This window comes from Ambystoma mexicanum, chromosome 4p, assembly GCF_040938575.1.
Source record: "Ambystoma mexicanum isolate Mex_15411 chromosome 4p, UKY_AmexF1_1, whole genome shotgun sequence".
Lineage (NCBI taxonomy): Eukaryota > Metazoa > Chordata > Amphibia > Caudata > Ambystomatidae > Ambystoma > Ambystoma mexicanum.
This window is the reverse complement of record NC_090927.1, coordinates 463240704-463260127: the sequence shown is the minus strand read 5'-3', so window position 1 is coordinate 463260127 and position 19424 is coordinate 463240704. Positions and strand designations below refer to the sequence as shown.

The window sequence follows — 19424 nt, the reverse complement described above, 5'->3', positions numbered from 1 at the left end:
ATGACACTATTAGAAAAGAAAAAGGACAAGAAGGATGGGATAGGACCAGGAATAGTGCTGCCTCTGCTGCTAGGTGGCAAACGTATTGGGAAGAAGGTGGCCGTGATGAAGGGTCCCACACCATTGGGTTTCCATAGAATAAAGTATTGATTCCTTTAAGCACAATCCTTAAGACCCCCTAGCACATCCTTCATCAACACTTAAACAGCCAACTGAATTTCCTTCTAGGGAAAACATTCCAATGCTATGTACACGTTCTATATGACAAGGTGGACATGGCTTTCTAGCCTACCATTCCACCTTCTAACATTGTCACTATACAACACAGGCAGAGGAGTCAAGCCTCCTGGTTATACTCTGAAAGATCATGCATGGGATATGTTAAATGTAGGTTTGAATAGAGGAACACTAGGCAGCTGCTAGACATCATGATGTGTAGGAGCATAGAAGACCCAATAATACTAATGTGACGCGATGCAGAAAAGGCATTTAATGTTTACGGTAGTGGTATAAATGAACTGTGGTGAGCTTTTAAGTGCGGCACTGCAAATCCTGTATGAAAACTCAAATGCAAGACTTTGAATAAATGGTACATTGCCAGAATCATGAGAGGCGGAGAACGGAAACTGACAAGGAAGGACACTGACCACGTTATTTTTTGATTTTGCCCTTGAACCTCCGGCACGGAATATAAGGCCCTGCAGCTACATTAGAGAAGACATTCACATGGTGCAAGAGAATGTATGTTGCAATGATTTTACCAATGACACACATTTTCTAGCTCCTTTATATCCTTGTCAAAACCCCTTTGGGGCTGTTTTGGTGGCTGCAGGGCTTTTGCATGGTGTGTACATGTCATGCACAAACTACCTTACACATTGTTCTAACACACCATGCATTTCCGATGCATTTGTGACAAGGAGCGGGATAAAAGATTGGAATGATTGGTTCCGCCACGCCCATCCACTCTGTCAAAAATCCAATGGGAATCTCTAACTGCATCCGATTTTAATGCAGAGGGCACTCTTTGGATTCTTATTGAATCCACATGTTTTTGCACCTGCTATTCTGTAGGAAAATCCATGTAAAAGCCTCCCGCCAGTGCGCCACACATTCTCAAGGTGGTGTGCCGCTACGAGGGTTTACATGTTGAGGTGAAAACATGTGCTTTAAACCAGGAATGCACTGTTTTATGTGCACAATTACCAGCTCAACATGCAAGCAATCAATAATGAGCTGAGATGACTGCTAACCGTACATCTACATGTGAGGGGTCCTCTCCGGGCAAGATCTGGCCTCCACCAAAATGAGCCCCTTTCAGTTAATAAAAAGGTTTTGGTCCTTTTCTGGATATTTACTACATTGGAGAAAGTTGAACGTGATGTCTTTGGTAATAGGCGTCTGTAGGGTCTTTGCTCAAAGTGGAAGCCTAAAGTGAGCGAGTTCACAGATGATGTATTTAGACATTAGATTTACTGCAAGTATACTGTCAGTAACGGCCTGCTGCCCAAGTTAAGGCCCCGAGCGAAGCGAGGGCACCTTAATGAGTGCAGCAGTGCTGTTACGACAGGGTCGGCCAGCCACCAAGAGGCATTTCTCCATTAGCACCCTTTCAGTTCCGTACGAGGGTGCTAATGGTGTGTTTAAAAAAAGTAAAAGAAACGTACCTTTCTGTGCGCTCCGGTGCGTCGTGGTTGCTAAGTCAGTTTTCAATGTTGATGATGGTGACGTCATCAACATTGAAAATGGACTTCGGGAAAGTACTGCGCCCCCCGGTGCAACACTGTAAAGGTAATACACACTCTTAGAACCTGCGTAGGAAAGTACATGGGTGCTAAGAGGTGAGTGGGATGGGGGAGCGTGGCAGGGAAGGGGGAGCTGGTTATCAGCACCCAGGCTGCTCCGAGCATACTGATTGGCCTGCACCCCCTTCCAGAGTGCTAATGCTCTTAATAAACAACCACAAATGGTGCAAGCACAACCAGGGGTCCTCAGATGTGGAGGCTACATTTGTCTTTATGGGTAGCACTACAAAGAGAAGAATTGTACCTACCTCATTTTATGTATTCAACTGTTTAACAGTAACATGACCCGTGAAGATACCTGAAATTCAAGTAATCCCATGCAGAGACAAAATGAAAAGTGTCATTTGAAGGGCAAGGCTGACGATAGCGTTTAGTCTGGGAGTTGGCAGTTTTCCTCATATCAGAGTGTCATGAATCTATTCTGCTGCAACAATCCTTTTTTTAAATGTATTATTTATTTATCAGTGTTTTCTAGTTTACAAGAAACCCTTTCCCTATTATTACAAAATAAGACGATTATAATCAATCTGAAATTTCCAAAACATAATAAAAAAGATATACATTTCCAATACACACATAGTATTTCCTTAAATTAATTTAATTAAGTTAAATTAGGCCCTGTTCGGACCTCCCCTCATTCCGTGTCCTCATTAATATAACCACACTGGTCCCGATGAGTCACACTCCCTGAATCATATATGGTCCCAGATTTCACGCCAGTCTTGGTCCCCTTGCTGGAGAACCTTTTCCAGCTCTGAGAGAATTACCCACAGAAACCTTTCCAGAGCTAGTATCAGTCCATAATTATTCATCACCATGAGCCTCTCTCAAAGAGCATCCCTGACCACTGATGTAAGTGAATGCACCCAGGGACCCAGCAGCCTAATCCTCTCAGTCAAAAGACTCGGAGAGTCCAGGATTAAGTGGGATAGTGTTTCCAATGGGGTTTGCCCGCAAACACGGCACCCGCGTCGCTCCTTTGGTATGTCAAGTTTGGGCCCTATAACTTCCAAGGTGGGAATGGCGTTAAGGGCGGAATTTAAAACAATATTCCCTGAGTTTTTGGGAAGGGAATTTAGATATTCTCTCAAATAATCCCTAGGAGCATAGTAAATTGGATTGTCCTTAAAAGGTTTTAATCTTTCTAAATCTGCCAAATCCATATTCTTGTCCCACCGCACAATCCTCCTTTTCTTAATAACGCCAGAGTCAATGGCTTTGACCTCGGTAAGTTCCTCAAAGTACACGCATCTTTGGTGGAATTCAGAAACGGAATGGAAGGCGACCTCTTAGTTAAACAATCATACAAACAATAGCCTAGATTTGGTTTTTCGGCCAACATTAATTCATACATCAGAAAAAGACTGTGTTTTGCGTACTGTGCCCACCAAGATGTGATACCCAGTTCTAACCAAATTACACTGATGGGAGTTGCCTTAGGAAGGCCCAACACTGCCTTCCAGATTTTCCGTTCCAGGGCATCAAGAATGGTCCTCTTCTTAAACGGTATAACGGTATAAATTCGCACCCATGTAATATCATAGCCATTATTTTTAACTTATAGAGTTCAATTACGGGGATCAGAGAATAGGCACACATTTTCCTCTTGACAACCTTCATCAATGAAATGCATTGCATCACTTTCCCCTTCATGTTCTCTTTTTGATTGTTAACTTGGGCCTTTGAGGAAATTGAGTAGCCCAAGTACGTGATGTTAGTGGCCTTCTTAACCAGCAACCTACTTAATTTCCAAATGTAGTGTTTCACTTTGTGTCGATGGGAGAATGTCATTTCAAATGATTTACTAGGATGAATGTTTAACTAGATCATTTTCCATGCAATCCATCAATCTCTGTAGACCTATCTCCGTGGAGTCCACCAGGACCAAATCATCAGCGTATGCAATGATGTTTACCCTGGGATCTCAATGTCGAGTGGGTGACTAGGCACCGCTTTATCTTATTTCAAGTAAAGGAATCTCCTGTAAAATGATTGGTTTTGCTTACAATTTCTCTGTGGGGTGCAGCCCAATATATAGTAAAACCGTGGGAGGCACTGTGTGTATTATCTAGAAAAAAGACCAAGGCTCTTTAGCCTTCGGTGTGGGCTGCACACCCTATTACCTACATGGGTTGTTTTCTTAATCATCAAACTATTCAAATTATCTTAAGGCTTGTGACATCAGTAGCGTTTCTTTAAATTAACAACTCTTTGTTCGAATTGTAGGCCATAAAGATTTTATTCAGTGAGACCTTAAAATAATAGCAATCGCGAGAATTGTCCTATGCATTCCGGACACTAGGTCCTTTGTCAGGGCCTTTTGCTCTCGCCTGATCCAAATTGTTCATTAATTCATCCGCACAATTGGAATTATCAAGGTAAACGAGCAGCACACATGGAGAAATATGTGTAGTGAGTCACAAAAACACAATCAAAGAAACATAATTAAAAAAATATAATAAAAAAACATATAGTCAGAAAACGCCCACTTCAGAGAAACGTGCATGATCAAACAAGATGAAACTAATTGAACAGCATTGGCATAGTCAGGTGCATGTGGCATATATGTTTACAGATGCATAGTCAACAAGCATGAGTGGGGCGCCCACAAGACATACACACACATGAAACATGTAAGAGAGAAACATGGACATGGACATAAGGGTATTCATTAGTTACTTAGTTCAATAGTTCCAGTAGTCACTTAATACCATTTGTGAAAACAGGGTAAAGGGTGGGTTCTAGGAAGTGAACACTCCAGTGCTGAGCTCTGTATTTGTGTGTTGCATAGAGTTTTAACTCTGCAAGGTCACAGGTAAGAAGAGGTAAACCCAATACCTCTTGTAGACAAAGTGCAGAAAAAGTTCTGGTTAACTTGCAATGAGAAAAGAATTGATTGACCCTTCGAAGAAAGGATCTGATGCTTGTTGCTGCGTTTACAGAGTGTATTTTTATTTGTGGAATTAATCACATTGACTGCCAATCTAACTAAATGACTCGAGACAATAGATATGCTAGGGAGCCCACTCGCAAAACAATAGACTCTTAAGACACTTTTTTTAGTTTATAGGTTTTATTTTATTTAGTACCAGAATACATAATTACAATGTGAGAATATATGAGCTATCAATTATATGACATAACATTTCAGATCATTAAAAAATGTCTGTAATTTAATAACTAAGGTCGAGTTCTTCTGGACCTGATACGGCCACGGCAACGCGGGACACATAGGATGAAAAAGACTCCCTGTTCAGAACGCTATTCGGTCTTTCACAGCCGGTTGTTTCATCACCGGAAAACACTGCAGTAGCATCTTCCAGCCCGCGTCTAAAAGGAGAGCATATCAAGTCTGAATTTGGGACCGATGCAGTGCACATCCCAGTGGGGCACTAACAGACCATCCTTAGACAGGAGATGGGACTCAACTTGTGTGTTTTAAACGCATAAAGATCTGTACTAGACACAGATGCCCTAAGAAATTCGAGTGCGGGAGGACCCATACATTTATCGAAGTTCAGGAAGTGGTGGTTACTGAAGAACCATCTTTCTGCAAATTAAGAAAGAAGCACAAGCGAGAATAAAGCTACGGTGCGCTCACGCCTATATGTGAATATAGACGCTATTCTAATATATGGGGACACAAAAAGCAATTAGCACATTTGGAAGAAATATACCAGTCCTGAAGAAGGCCATAAGACCAAGGGTTCGACAAGCACTAGGGATAGTGCCCAACTCTACCCAAAGGCCGAAACATGTCGACTATTGTAGAAGACCAAAAAACAATCTGAGTCTTATATCTAAACTGCTACAATTACATGTGGTGTGCTGTATTTGTGATAAAAAAAAACATCACAGATCTAACTGTGTTTTTAACTATGTTTAACTGTACCTGTCAGGAATAATTATTCTGTTCTTATGTATTAAGATATTTTGTAAAGATTGATTAAAAAGTATTTTGTGATAAAGTAAACTGTGGAGAGTGGTCCATCAGGTGTTTCTATCATGGCCTGGGAAGGTCTGTGATTTTTATGATACAGTCCAGTGCCTTTTGAAGAAAGTATGATGTCTTGTAATGTATACGTGAAATTCCCACACAACCCTACACATATAGGCGGAGAGAGGGGTAATCTGTTTCTTCTTTTTTGTGATATTTAGTTTTTTTTTTGTGATTTTTAGCTTATTTAATAACTATGGACAAATATAGCTCAAAATGCATTAACTTTGAAAATATATGTAGCGTAATAACTAAGAACAGAATCATAATGAACTCATTAACATATACGTAAAGTACTCAGATTGATTGAGAGGAGAAATGGGATGATAGGGAGGATGAAAAACAGGAGGAGAGAAAAAAAAGGGGGAAGGAGATTTATCTCAGATAGGTGATAGGTTGAAGCAAAAGAACCAAAAAACTGTAGATAGAATTAGCAATATTATTTGACAAATTGCTGTTAAGAGATTTCTCCAGATGGTTAAATTCCACAGATTATTCAGATCCGAATCAAACTGGACTCACCATGGGGGTGGGAAGAGCTGTACATTTACACACCTTGCATGTCATAAAACAACAGGAACGACAGCGAAAGCATCCACTCTATGTGGCTTTTATTGACTTTGAGGCGGCATTCAACTCAATTTCAAGGGAACAACTTATGGAAAAACTCTGTGTTGCACAGTGCCCTATGTATCTAATTCATTGGATTACACAATTTCACCAAGATACCACCATCCAAATTAGACTGACTCTCGATGGCCAATTGTCGAAACCAATTCATACTTATAGAGGGCTCAAGCAAGGATGCCTTATGGCGTCCACCCTTTTCAACTTTTTTACGGCTGATATGAGACATGATTTTTTTAGAGTAATTTCAGATCCTCCCAAATTGGGAAATGTGGACACTCCCTGGGTGTTTTACGCTGATGACTTGGTTTTATTAGCGAAAACACCCAGGGTTCTACAAATGCTTCTAACGCAGTTGGACATGTATGCTAAATTGAACATGCTGACAATTAATCAAACAATTTGTAAAGTTCTTATAGACACACATGTCAAAAACAGAGCAGCATATCGCAATATATGGAAATTACAACACAAATCTTTGCAGGTTATCAATGAATATAAATATCTGGGTATCGTGATAAGCAATCATGTAGCTGATTTCCCATACATAAATGATCTATATAGCAAGTTAAAAACAGCTATATCCCAGACACAAATCATTCCAAAAAGTTTTTGAAAATTTACATTGAAGCCTGCCATTACGTTTTATACTCAAAAAGTAACAGCAATAATTTTATATGGTGCCGAAACGAGATCATGGCTCTCGGAAGCCTTTTGGACTAGGATAGAAAGTAAATATTGAAAAAGTGTTTTAAACCTGTCCATGTCTACATCGATATGTATGATTAGGCATGAATTAGGTATCGCCCTCATTGTTTAATAAGTATATATGAAAATTGTTATCAACATATAGGAAGTACTTACAAGAAGACCTGACTAAAAAAACCTTGTTGAGTACATTATCTGCATTATCTGGTGCTCTCTATCTCGCCTATCTTCTCTAAGTGCTTCTCCATTGACTATCCTGCTCTACTCACTAAATCTGGTAGGAAAAAGTTTAAAAAGGATATCCTGGTCTCCAACCCAGGCCTCCCTATCGTTGACACCTACACTAGTGCCTCCTCCAAGGAAACTTTTACTGACATCCTCTTTTTCGTGCCTTCCCCTGACCTATGGACCCTTCATATGGTCTCTGTGCTCTCTCCCTTCTCCTCTTCTCCCATTAATGGTGGCACCCGTTGGGATGTCCTCTTGGCCCCCTTCCGCTCCTCTATGGCCATCATTAATGTCTACGCTAATGGGACCGTCTTGGTCCAAGGCCCCCAGGCCAACCTCCACCTCTTTGATAGACGCTTCCCGTGCCTCATCAACTTCCTTTCCTCTCCTGCTGTCCCCTCTTCTCTGTCCTCGGCTACCTTGCCTCCACCCTCTCACCCTGCCCTCTCTCGGGCTCCTTCTTCTTCACCTCCACAGGGCGTACCTCTGATCTGTACCCCTCCCCGGAAGTCATTCAAGGATGGCAACCTTCTCCACATTGCCACTCTCAACTCTCGCTCTGCCGTCAAACATTCCTCTGATATCTGTCGCCTTCTTGAGGAACTAGACCTTGACATCCTCGGTCTCACTGAGACATGGTTCACGGCCAGCTCTGTCACCAGCTTTGACACACTCCTACCTGACGGTTACAAGATCCTCTCCTTGCCTAGGCCCAACCGTGCTGGGGGGGTGTGGCCCTTATCTTCCCTGAGTGGATTCCTGCCACTGTCACTCCTACGCAGACCTACTCCTCCTTTGAAAGCCTTGTCTGCCGACTCTCTCTCTCTCCTACCGTGGCTACTATCTATCGGCCACCTGGTCAAATTTCCTCCTTCCTCTCTGAGTGGGCTGACCTCTCCTCCTCACTCCTGTCCTCAACCACTCAACTCCTCTTTCTTGGAGACTTCAACATCCACCTTGATGCCTCCTGTCCTCCCTCTGGACTCTTTCGTGACCTCTGCGACTCTCTCTCACTCTCTATTCTCCCGTCTGGGCCGACCCATTCTGCAGGGCACACTCTTGATGCTCTGATCTCTTCTGACCTTCCCCTCTCTGTCCCTCTCTCCACTCCTCTCTCCTGGAGTGATCACTTTCTCTTATCCTCCTACCTCACCTTCCCTACCCCACAGGCAAAGCCACCCTCATCACTGCCACCCACCTTCGCGGTCATCCAACCCATGAAGTGCGTGCCAGTTGAGGCTTTCGCTACCACCTTCTCGCCCCCCCTCCCCCTTTGGCTGACTCCCACCCTGACACAGCCCTCTCCACTCTCCACTCTGCTATATCTGATACTCTTGATATCCTTGCCCCTGTCATGAGAATCCGCCTGAAGCCTAAAGCCAAATGTAACTCCTGGTTTGACTTGGATCTCGTCACCCTTAAACGCAAGTGTAGGGTGGCAGAGAGGAAATGGCGTGCTTCATGTTCATCCTCTGACGAACTGGCCTGCCGTCTGCTCCAAAGGCAATACCAGCTCTCCGTTCTCACCAAGAAGAGAGCCCTTATCCAAGCCCGTATCTCTGCGGCATCTAACAATTCGGCCGTACTCTTTAAAATCTGCAAGGAGCTGGCCAACCCTGCTGCAGTCTCTACCTCTCCTGTCCCCTCCCAGGCCCTCTGCACGGCACTGGCCTCTCACTTCATTTCAAAAACTCAGGACATCCTGTCCTCACTCTCCTCCTATCACCTCCCCCCCACTCTTCCCTGCACTGCCTACCTGTACTACTGGTCTGTCTCTGTATCCTACAGCCCCTCCTCCCGGCACTTACCTTGCACTTGCCACCAGCTGGCCCTATTATTTATCTTGTATTCTACTAACCATGCACTGCACTTTCCCCTCTCCTTGTCCCCTTGCACTTTTCCCTTTCCCCTCTACCCTTGCACTTGCGCGATCTGAATGACACACTAGTAGGATCGTTGTCTGTCTCCCCCAGTTCCCCCCTGCCTCGTCGCGCCTTGAAACACTTGTGTATAGGCGCGTTACAAATGCCATATCATATCATATAATATCGTATCATATCATATATATTACAATCTGATAAATTAAAAATTAAAATCTGGCATAAAAATATAATTCAATATATGGATGAAGCAGATATTTCTCAAGAAGTGCTAATAACTAATCCTGAACGAGCCAAGAATAAGTCACTGTGGTATGATTGGAGAAGCACTAGAAATAAATGTGATCAACTACTGTCATTTAGAGAGCACGCTTTTGACTCCAAAAAACTGGGTGAATTGGAACCGTATTTGAACAAGTTTCCATCTCATCTTTTTCGGAATCAATATATGCGATTTCATTTTGATCTTTTTCCTACTAAAAAGGTATTAGCCAAGCGTCGCATTATAAAGGAACATGAAAACATATGCAGATATTGTTCCAATCCAAATATCCAAGAATCTATCAAGCATCTAATAATAGTTTGCCCAGCCTTACGAAGTGAAAGAAAAACATTCTTTTATGATATTTTTTCAAGATATAATATTACAACTACAGATGAATTATGGAACATGATTTTTAATTGTCATTGGCAGACAGCAAATATAGCTGTTGTACAATTTTTACAGAAACTTAAATTGGAAGATTTATAAAAGAATCATTACATGGGCGATAATTGTAATATATTGTAAAGCAGTTATGGATTTTCTAGAAAATTAGTTGTACTTACTTGTGCACTCTGTAGCTAAAGAAGGTCATTTTGTTTGCTCTTGGCATATCTTCTTGTTTTTTCATTTTGTTAAGACAGGTTATTTTATTTGTTTTTCGTATATCAATTTGTTTTTAAATCCTCTTCTTGATCAAGTTTGCATTAATTATTTATGTTAACATAATGAAATTTCATTAAAGTTGGTCTCGGCCAGCTACAACAAATTAAATAATAAAAAAGAAAAAAAAGAAATTAGCAATACAGGTAAGCTTAAACATTTGTATTGTTTAACTATTCAACAAAAAGATGCCATCATCTATCATGTCTAGAGGAGAGAGATGGTGAGTTAGCATTACAATTCACCAGTCTGTGGACATCACATATATTATTCCACCAACCTTTTATGGAGATTTTAGTGAAATCTTTCCAGTTTGATGTAATTAAGCATATTGCCAGAAGTATAAACAGGTCAAGGATAACAAAGGGTGACCTAATCTTTCCCTCTTTGAGAGCTAGGCTACCAAGTAGGACATTAGTTACATTTACGGGGAAAGAGATTTTAAATTCCAAATTTGGTTCTAAAACGTATATCGCAAGGGACAGTCAAAAAACATAAGTCTAAAGAACTAATGTCAAGACAAGCATAAATCATTATCTGCCAATTTAGATACAAATAATGTATTGGGTGTGATAAATGCTCTATGCATGAAAAGGTAAAGGGTCTGGGTCAGGTTCGCCGTTGTGGATATAATTTTAGTCTTGGACCAAATCATGAACCATAATTCATCCACAGCTCCCCCTCCCATTGGTTGCCCTTGGCTTGATCAGCCAATTGCAGTAACCGGGAGGCGGGAGCCGGGCCATTCAAACAAGGCCCACAGTGAGGTCCTTTTTTCATTCAATCTGATTCTCCCTGCATCGCGGACGACGATGACGCAGCGCCACTGCATTCTGCAGCCTTCTTTGCGCTGAAACACTACCTGCTCCTATATCAGCTGCTCGGGGGTAAGCCTGGGACTGTGCATCATAAATGGGCACGCCTGCGCTGTGTGTTTGTAAATGCGGCATTTCTACTTATTTCACCCTCTGCAATCTGAGTGAATCTCGAATTTCTACATCCGTGCCTCCATGGTTTGTTTATTTTTAACAGCTGATTTTTCCTGCTACATTCGAATCACACTCACATTGTGCCTTGGCCTTTTTAACATGGCCGCACCTGGATAATTGTAGCCTCCTTCCTCAGCCTGGGCCAGCTCCCCCTCCCATTGGTTGCCCTTGGCTTGATCAGCCAATTGCAGCAACTGGGAGGTGGGAGCTGGCCCATTAAAATAAGGCCCACAACAAAGGCCCCTGTCTGCTCCCTGTCCGCTACCAGAACACTACTTGGGGTCTTTCTTACACCCCAGCACCTGAACTTCCATGATGCTGCTACCTCACTCTTCAATGAACTCTGGACTACCATGACATTCACACCTCCTTAACTATGGTTTAGTCACCTCCTTCTGGACTCACTCCCACCCTCTTTTGACTTTCACTGTCCTTTCAGCTTGTTTCTCCCTTGTTTACATTCTCAATTGAATTGTGTAGTTATACCCTTTGCTAGCATCTGAACCCCATTGTAAATTTGAAATCTTGCTGTGTTTTGCATCTTAGTTAAGAGTCAACTCTTGCTGTGTTTTGCATTTTGGTTAAGAGTCAAATCTTGCTGTGTTTTGCATTTTAGGTAAGAGTCAAATCTTGCTTTGTTTTGCATTTTGGTTAAGAGTCAAATCTTGCTGTGTTTCACATCTTAGTTAGGAGTCAAATCATGCTGTTTTTTGCATTTTAGTTAAAGGTCAAATCCTGCTGTGCTTTGCACTTTGCTTGTATTGTTGCTTCTCTGTAACTTTCTGGCCCAGTGACTTCACCAATCGCCTTGTTCCGCTCTTACCTGCTCCCCTCTGCTTCTCCCCCTTTTTCTCGCTACCACACCCATCGTGCTTTCTGTTTCTCCTATCTACTCCAACTGCTTCTCTATAGACTATCCTTCCCATCTCACTAAGTCTGGTAGGAAGAAGTTTAAAAAGGATATCTTGGCCTCCAACCCTGGTCTCCCTATCACTGACACCTATTCCAGTGCTTCCTCCAGACAGACCCTCACTGACAACCTCTTTGTCGTTCCTTCGTCAGATCTATGGACTCTTCATATGATCTCTGTGCTCTGTCCTGTCTCCTCCTTTCCCATTAATGGTGGCACCCGCTGGGAAGTTCTCTTGGCTCCCTTTGACTCCTCTAAAGTCATCATTAATGTCTACCTTAATGACACCATCATGCTCCAAGTCCCTTAGGCCAATCTCCTCCTCTTTGATAGGCGCTTCCCTCGCCTCATCAATTTTCATCTCCTGCTGTCCCCTCCTCCCCCCCTTTGGCTACCTTGCCCTCTATTCCCTCGTCTTCTACCCCACCTCGGGCTCCTTCTTCACCTCCGCAGGGCATACCTCTGATTTGTACCCCACCCTGGAAGGCCTTTAAGGCTGGCAACCTCCTTCATCTTGCCACTCTCAACTCTTGCTCTGCTGTCAAACAATCGTCTGACATCTGCCACCTTCTGGAAGAACTTGACCTTGACTTTTATGTCCTCGGTCTTACTGAGACATGGTTCACAGCCAGCTCTGTCACAAGCTTTGACACTCTCCTCCCTGATGGCTACAAGATCCTCTCTGCACCCAGATCTACCCGGTCCGGAGGTGGTGTAGTCCTGAAATTTCCTGAAATTTTGCCTCTATCATTCCCACGCAGACATACTCCTCTTTTGAATGCCTTGTCTGCGGCCTTTCTCTCTCTCCTAGCCACTCTCTTATCGTTGCTACTATCTACTGGCCTCCTGGTCAGATCACCTAATTTCTCTCTGAGTGGGCTGCCCTCTCCTCCTCCCTCCTGGCCTCAACCACTCAACAACTCCTTCTTGGGGACCTCAATATCCATCTAGACTCTCCTTGTTCATCCTCTGTACTCTTCCGTGACCTCTGTGATTCCCTCTCCCTTTCTATCCTTCCCTCTGGCCTGACTCACTCTGCAGGGCACACACTTGATGTCTTGATCTCCTCTGACCTCCCCCTCTCCATACCTCTGACCACTCCTATCTCATGGAGCGATCACTCCATCCTCTCCTCTAATCTCTCCCTCTCTTACCCCCAGCCCAAGCCTACCCCAACACTGCCACCTACCTTCTCGGACATCCGTCCCATGAAACATATGTCAGATGAGGCTTTTGCTGCCACCTTCTCCCCCCCCCTCCACCTCTGGCTGACTAACATCCTGACACAGCCATGTCTATGCTCTACTCTTCTATTTCCAATACTCTTGATGCTCTTGCCCCTGTCAAGAGGATCCGTTTGAATCCCAAAGTCAAGTGCAATTCTTGGTATGACTCTGACCTGGCTACACTTAAACATAAGTGGAGGGTGGCTGAGAGGAAATGGAGGGCTTATTGTTCATCCTCTGACAAACCTGCCTGTCGCCTGCTCCAAAGGCAATACCGACTCTCTGTCCACAGTAAGAAGAGAGCCCACATCCAAGCCTGTGTCTCTGATGCATCTAACAGCTCGGCCGAACTCTTTAAAATCTGCAAGGAGCTGGCCAACCCTGATGCAGTCTCTCCCTCCACTATCACCCCCCAGGCCCTTTGCACAGCCTTTGCCTCTCAAAAACCCAGGACATCCTGTCAACCCTCTCGTCATCTCCCCCTCTTCTCCCTGATCCTTCTGTGAACTCTGGCCCTCCTGCAGACACCTACCACCCTTTTTCTTGTCCTTTCCTCTTTTCTCCCCTGACAAGGTCTCTAGACAAGTCCGATCTATGAAAGTCTCATTAGAACAGGTTCCTCCCTGTTCTTCCAAAACCATCAAGGACCCCATGGACACCCTTGCTCCTGCCATGGCTGATTTCTGCAACCTCTCCTTCTCCGCAGGAGTCTTCCCCTCCCCTCTGAAGCACTCTCTTGTGCACCCTCTTCTCAAGAAACCCACAGCTCACCCTTCCTGCCCGACTAACTATCGCCCTATCTCCCTCACTCATTTTCTGGGCAAACTCCTGGAAAAGCTGGCCTTGTCACAGCTTAACCTTCAATATGATTCTGTTGGTTGTCTCCACAATCATCATTCTGGTTTTAGAGCTGCCAGAAGCAATGAAACTGCTCTCCTGAACATCCGTGAAGATCTGCTCTTCAACCTTGACTCTAACATCCCCTCTGTCCTCATCCTACTTGATCTCTCTTCTGCCTTCGACACGGTCTATCATACCATCCTGCTCAACCGTCTCTGTGACAACCTGGGTATCAATGATCAGGTTCTGGCCTGGCTGACCACTTTCCTCTCTGATCAACCCTCCCAGGTCCAAATTGGGTCCTTCCTTTCATCTATCTCCCTTTCTACCTGCGGTGTTCGCCAGGGGTCTAACCTCTCACCCTGACTTTTCAACCAATACCTGCACCTCTCGCCCACTGCATTGGTATTTTCTGCTCCAATGTTCAGTGCTATGCTGATGACACTGAACTCATTTTCAGGCTTCCCTCTGTCAACTCTTCTCCTTCTCTCATCTCTGATTGCCTATCTGCCATTCAGGATTGGTGTGCCACCAACGACCACTGTCTGAACGCCAGCAAGAGGGAGATCCTCCTCATCGGCACACCTTCACCCTCCTTTCCTGTCACTCTCTGGCCGGCCTCCCTTGGTCCTCCTCAGGGTCATCTTTGATGCCACGCTTTCCTTCTCTGCCCACATCTCTGATGTTTCTGAAAAGATAAACTCCCTACTGCACCTGCTCAGAGGTATTCTGCCTTTCCTCTCCTTCCCCCAGAAGCTCACTGTTTCTCGAGCCCTGGTTCGCTCTAGGTTGGATTATTGCAACAGCCTTTTTCTAAATCTACCTGCCTCTACTCTCCGCCCTTTGCAACTTATCCAGAACAGGACTGCACGACTTGTCCTTGGCCTCACGCCCTGGGATCGTATCTCTCCAGCCCCGAAATCTCTCCACTGGCTCCCATTGGCTGCAAGGATTAAATTCAAGAACCTTTGCATTCTCAAGGCTTTCTGGGGTCTGGGTCCAAAATACCTTTAGCTGTCCCTCTGTAAATACCTTCCCTCCAGAGCTCTTCACTCATCCACCTCTAACTCCCTCAGGGTCAGTCGTTTTTCAAAGAAACGAGCTGGGGGTAGATCTCTGTCTTCAGCTGAGGCTTCCCTCTGGAACAGCCTTCCTGCCACTCTGAAACTTGAGGACAACCATCTCCGCTTCCAAAAGCACTTCAAGACCCTTCTCTTTGCTTCTGCCCTCGCTCTTCCTCTCCCCTGCTGATCTGTTCTGTCTCGGCATTGTGCAACTGGTTACCCTCTGGTTTTTGGGCTCAGGTACCTGCTTACCCTGCCACCTACCCGCACTGCGTCCTAGCATCCCTTGCACTGGGGTCTGCATCTGTAGCCCTACAGTCCCCCCTTTTTTTCTGCACTTATCAGACACACCTTTGTCTGTCACGTTAAACCTAGCACTTGCCACTTGTTGGCAGCACTACCACTGTTTGTTGCTTCTTATTTTTTTTTCATTTTATTTATTTATTTATTTAATTCCTCTGTTCAGCCCTTTCCACTACTCCACCTCCCATGCACTTGCATGTTCGCAATGTCACTGGGCCTAGTAAGATTGTTGTTTTTGTTCTTCCTTGTTCCCCTCCCTTACCTTGTCGTGCTCTGGAACACTTGCGTACGAGCGCGATACAAATAAAATATCAATATCAATATCAAAGTGAATTTCACAGTCCTCTTCCCATTGCAATTCAGATGACCATAAACTATTGGGAGTTCTTTCTGACCTTTTAACCTTGTAGAAGTTGGACACTTTGATTGCACGTAGTTGCTGCGAATTGTTTCTACTGCTAGCATCTAAGCATGCATTCATTAAATTAAATATTGACTCAAAGGAAATGTTGGCAATAAGAATTTGTTTTTAAATTATTTTGCAGAGAGGATATTGCCACCCACAATTATTTGATCCATGAATGTAATTCCTTTGCTAATACAGACTTTGCGGAAAATAGGTCTATCATTTATGATTATAGAATTACTGCACCAAATAAAGGGCGAGAGGGCCTTAGCCGGCTTGTGATAAAACAGAAAGTCCTTCAAGTAAGAACTAGTGAGACAGATAATTTTATAGAATTTCCATTTGGATCCAATGAAAAGATATATTGTGTCTTTGATATCAAATGGTGAAACAAGCCATTTTTCAACAATTAACCAAGTAGGTGGGGTTTTGACTTCATTGATGGGGACCAATTTCTGCCTTTTGTGAGAACGAAGGCTCTGTGATAGTTTTTTAAAAATTGAGAAATTGACACCACCATTGCCAAATGGATATCTTAGTTTGCTAGCATCAATTATTTTCTTTTTCTTAGATCTTCATAAGAAATGTATAATATGTTATCAATATATTTAAAAAAGGAAGCTGGCAAAGGAATGTGAAGCATTTGTAAGTAGTATAAAATCACAGGAGTGAACATCATTTTAATGGCCTCTAATCATCTGTACCAAGACAGGTATAAGGGGGGGCATGTGGTTACAAATTCATTTAACTTGGATTGTAGTTTTTGTAGGTACATTTTTTATCATTTGTGGAAGTGAAGAGGCAATTGAATACCCAGATAGTCAATAGAGATAGGATGCCAGCTAAGTCCAAAATGGACCTTATCCTCTTTAACACAGTAAGTATTCAGCGGAAGCATTTCTGACTTATCCTTGTTCAACTTGTACCCTGAGAATTGAGAGGAAAGATTAATCAAATCTAGTAAGTGAGGAAGTGATGTGGTCAGATTATCAAGAAAGAACAATATGTCAGTTGCATAAGCAGCTAATTTAAATTCATATTTCCCACATCTAACACCAGCAATATCTTTATTGGGTCATATTAATTCCAATAGTGGTTCCAGGGCCAGTACAAATAAAATAGGTGAAAGGGGACATCCTTGATTAGTTCCCCTATGAAGGGAAAATCTAGAAGAAAATTGATTATTAATAAAAAATTGAGGTTTTTGGTTCTGAATATAAAAGTTTAACTAACTTAATATAATCATCCCCAATGCCTTGCCAACCACAGCTGCAGCTCGATCAGCTGTTCAGCCTGCCAGCCCCTCCTCTCCTGCTTTAAAGGGAGAGGAGGCAGACCGGCAGGCGAAGCCGCATCCAGGCGAAGGCCATAGGAAAAGGTCAACGCCGCTCTCTGCAGCTCCGCTGAGAGAGCCAACTTCTGCAACTCACAGGCCCCACCTGGCCACCATGGAGACACCCCCCCTGCCGCCGCCATTAATGCCCACGCGGCCCCGTTAGCCAAAATCAGCTGCGCACCGAAGGAGCAGCGACCCTCCCCCTCCCAGCGACGCCGAACCACAGCTGCAGCTCGATCAGCTGTTCAGCCTGCCAGCCCCTCCTCTCCCGCTTTAAAGGGAGAGGAGGCAGACCGGCAGGCGAAGCCGCATCCAGGCGAAGGCCATAGGAAAAGGCCAACGCCGCCCTCTGCAGCTCTCCGCTGCTCGGAGCTGCCGTCCACCGGATACAGCAACAAGAAGGAAGGTAAGGCACCCACTGCCTCCCATACCCACCTCCTACTTAAATGCGTGTACCCACAGTTTAACACACCGTAATGCACGGCTAAGTGACCGTAGCATTAGGCCTAAGCTCCACTCCTCCCTCTGCTACCCACCCAGCCTCGCCAGACGGAATGCACACATTGGCATATGATTTGGGCACCGGCGCCGCCTTCATCTACACGTGCATGCTATTACAGCCAGCATGCCGCCACAGTCCACTGCCCATTCACGCAAATGTAGCAAAAGTCGCGTGCTTCCCACTGCTGATGCTCAGACTATGATGGGCCCTGCTGCCGTTGTTGCCCCTACGGCATTGCCATTGAATGTGAACACTGACTTGATGATGGGCCCTGCTGCCCTTGTTGCCCCTACGGCATTGCCTATGAATGCTACTGTTGATCTGATGATGGGCCCTGCTGCCCTTGTTGCCCCTACGGCATTGCCTATGAATGCTACTGTTGATCTGATGATGGGCCCAGCTGCCCTTGTTGCCCCTACAGCATTGCCATTGAATGTGAACACTGACTTGATGATGTGACCTGCTGCCCTTGTTGTCCCTACGGCATTGCCATTGAATGTGAACACTGACTTGATGATGGGCCCTGCTGCCCTTGTTGCCCCTACTGCTGTGCCCATTGATGCCGCTGCTGACAATAGGGTAGGCCCTGCTGCCAAGGTTAACACAGAGCCCACCAGCCTCCCCTTGACCAGCCTGAACTGCGCCCTAGTCAATGCACGCTTCATCCCTGCACACACGCTCAATGTACATGACCTTATCACGAGGGAAAAGCTTGACCTGCTCTTTATCTGCGAGACTTGGCTTCAAGACACCTCTGGACCTGCCCTCTCACTGGCCATCCCTGACAGTTATACCATCTACAGACAGGATAGGACAGGACAGAGGGGCGGAGGCGTGGCCATCATAGCCAAAGACTCTCTTGACATTAGAAGAACCCAGGCAGAAATAGGCCTCAACTCAGACTACCTACCTATCAAACTTAAAATCTCCCACAATTCTACCATTGCATTCCATCTAGTGTATCGCCCCCCAGGTCCCTCTAATGACTTCCAAGATGCCCTCATCCACTCAATCTCAGACAACCTGAAAAAAACCTCCAAGGTAATACAGCTGGGTGACATGAACATGGGGCTCAACGACACCAAGGACCTCAACGCCCAATCCCTACAAAAGGCGCTAGCTAACCTAGGCTTTGACCAAGCTATCACCAAACCTACACACATCAAAGGACGTACCCTATATTGGGTGACACAACATAACTGCCCCATTCTCCTCCACGCCATATCTCCCATCCCCTGGTCTGACCATTTCTGCATCAATTTTCACATCAACACCTCACCAGGACCCGCAAGACCCTTCATCCTTCTTCCTGCAGAGCTCTCAAGGAGCTCCAAAAAACTAACAAAGGACTCTCTCCTCCCGCATTTGCTCATCCCAGCATTGCAACCCCCATTCCCTAATGATCCCACCGTCCTAGCTAACACATTCAGCCAAGTGATAACCACAGTGGTAGATGCCATCGCACCCCTCACCGCAAAAAAAGCAAAAATAACTAAGCATTACAATGCCTGGTTTTCACAAGAACTTGCTGATCTCTGCACTAAGAAAAGAGCGTTACTGGCCACATGGAAAAAGGACCCCTCAGAGTCTAACAAAACTGCCTTCCAATCTCTATCCAAAGACTACAAAATAGCCACCACACAGGCTAAGGCAAACTCCTACAACACTAGGATCAGCA

The 19424-nt window shown here is 44.5% G+C and overlaps 1 long non-coding RNA gene across 1 annotated transcript in view; it reads right to left on the bottom strand.

The window, feature by feature from the left end:
- Positions 1–4873: 4873 nt before the first annotated feature.
- LOC138452597 (uncharacterized) overlaps positions 4874–19424 on the bottom strand; it is a 58966-nt gene continuing 44415 nt past the window's right edge. Inside the window, exons 2-3 of the long non-coding RNA XR_011260247.1 lie at positions 10074–10266; positions 4874–5135 (exon numbers count right to left, since the gene is read on the bottom strand). This is a non-coding gene — a long non-coding RNA (uncharacterized lncRNA). The remainder of the gene's footprint in view (positions 5136–10073; positions 10267–19424) is intronic.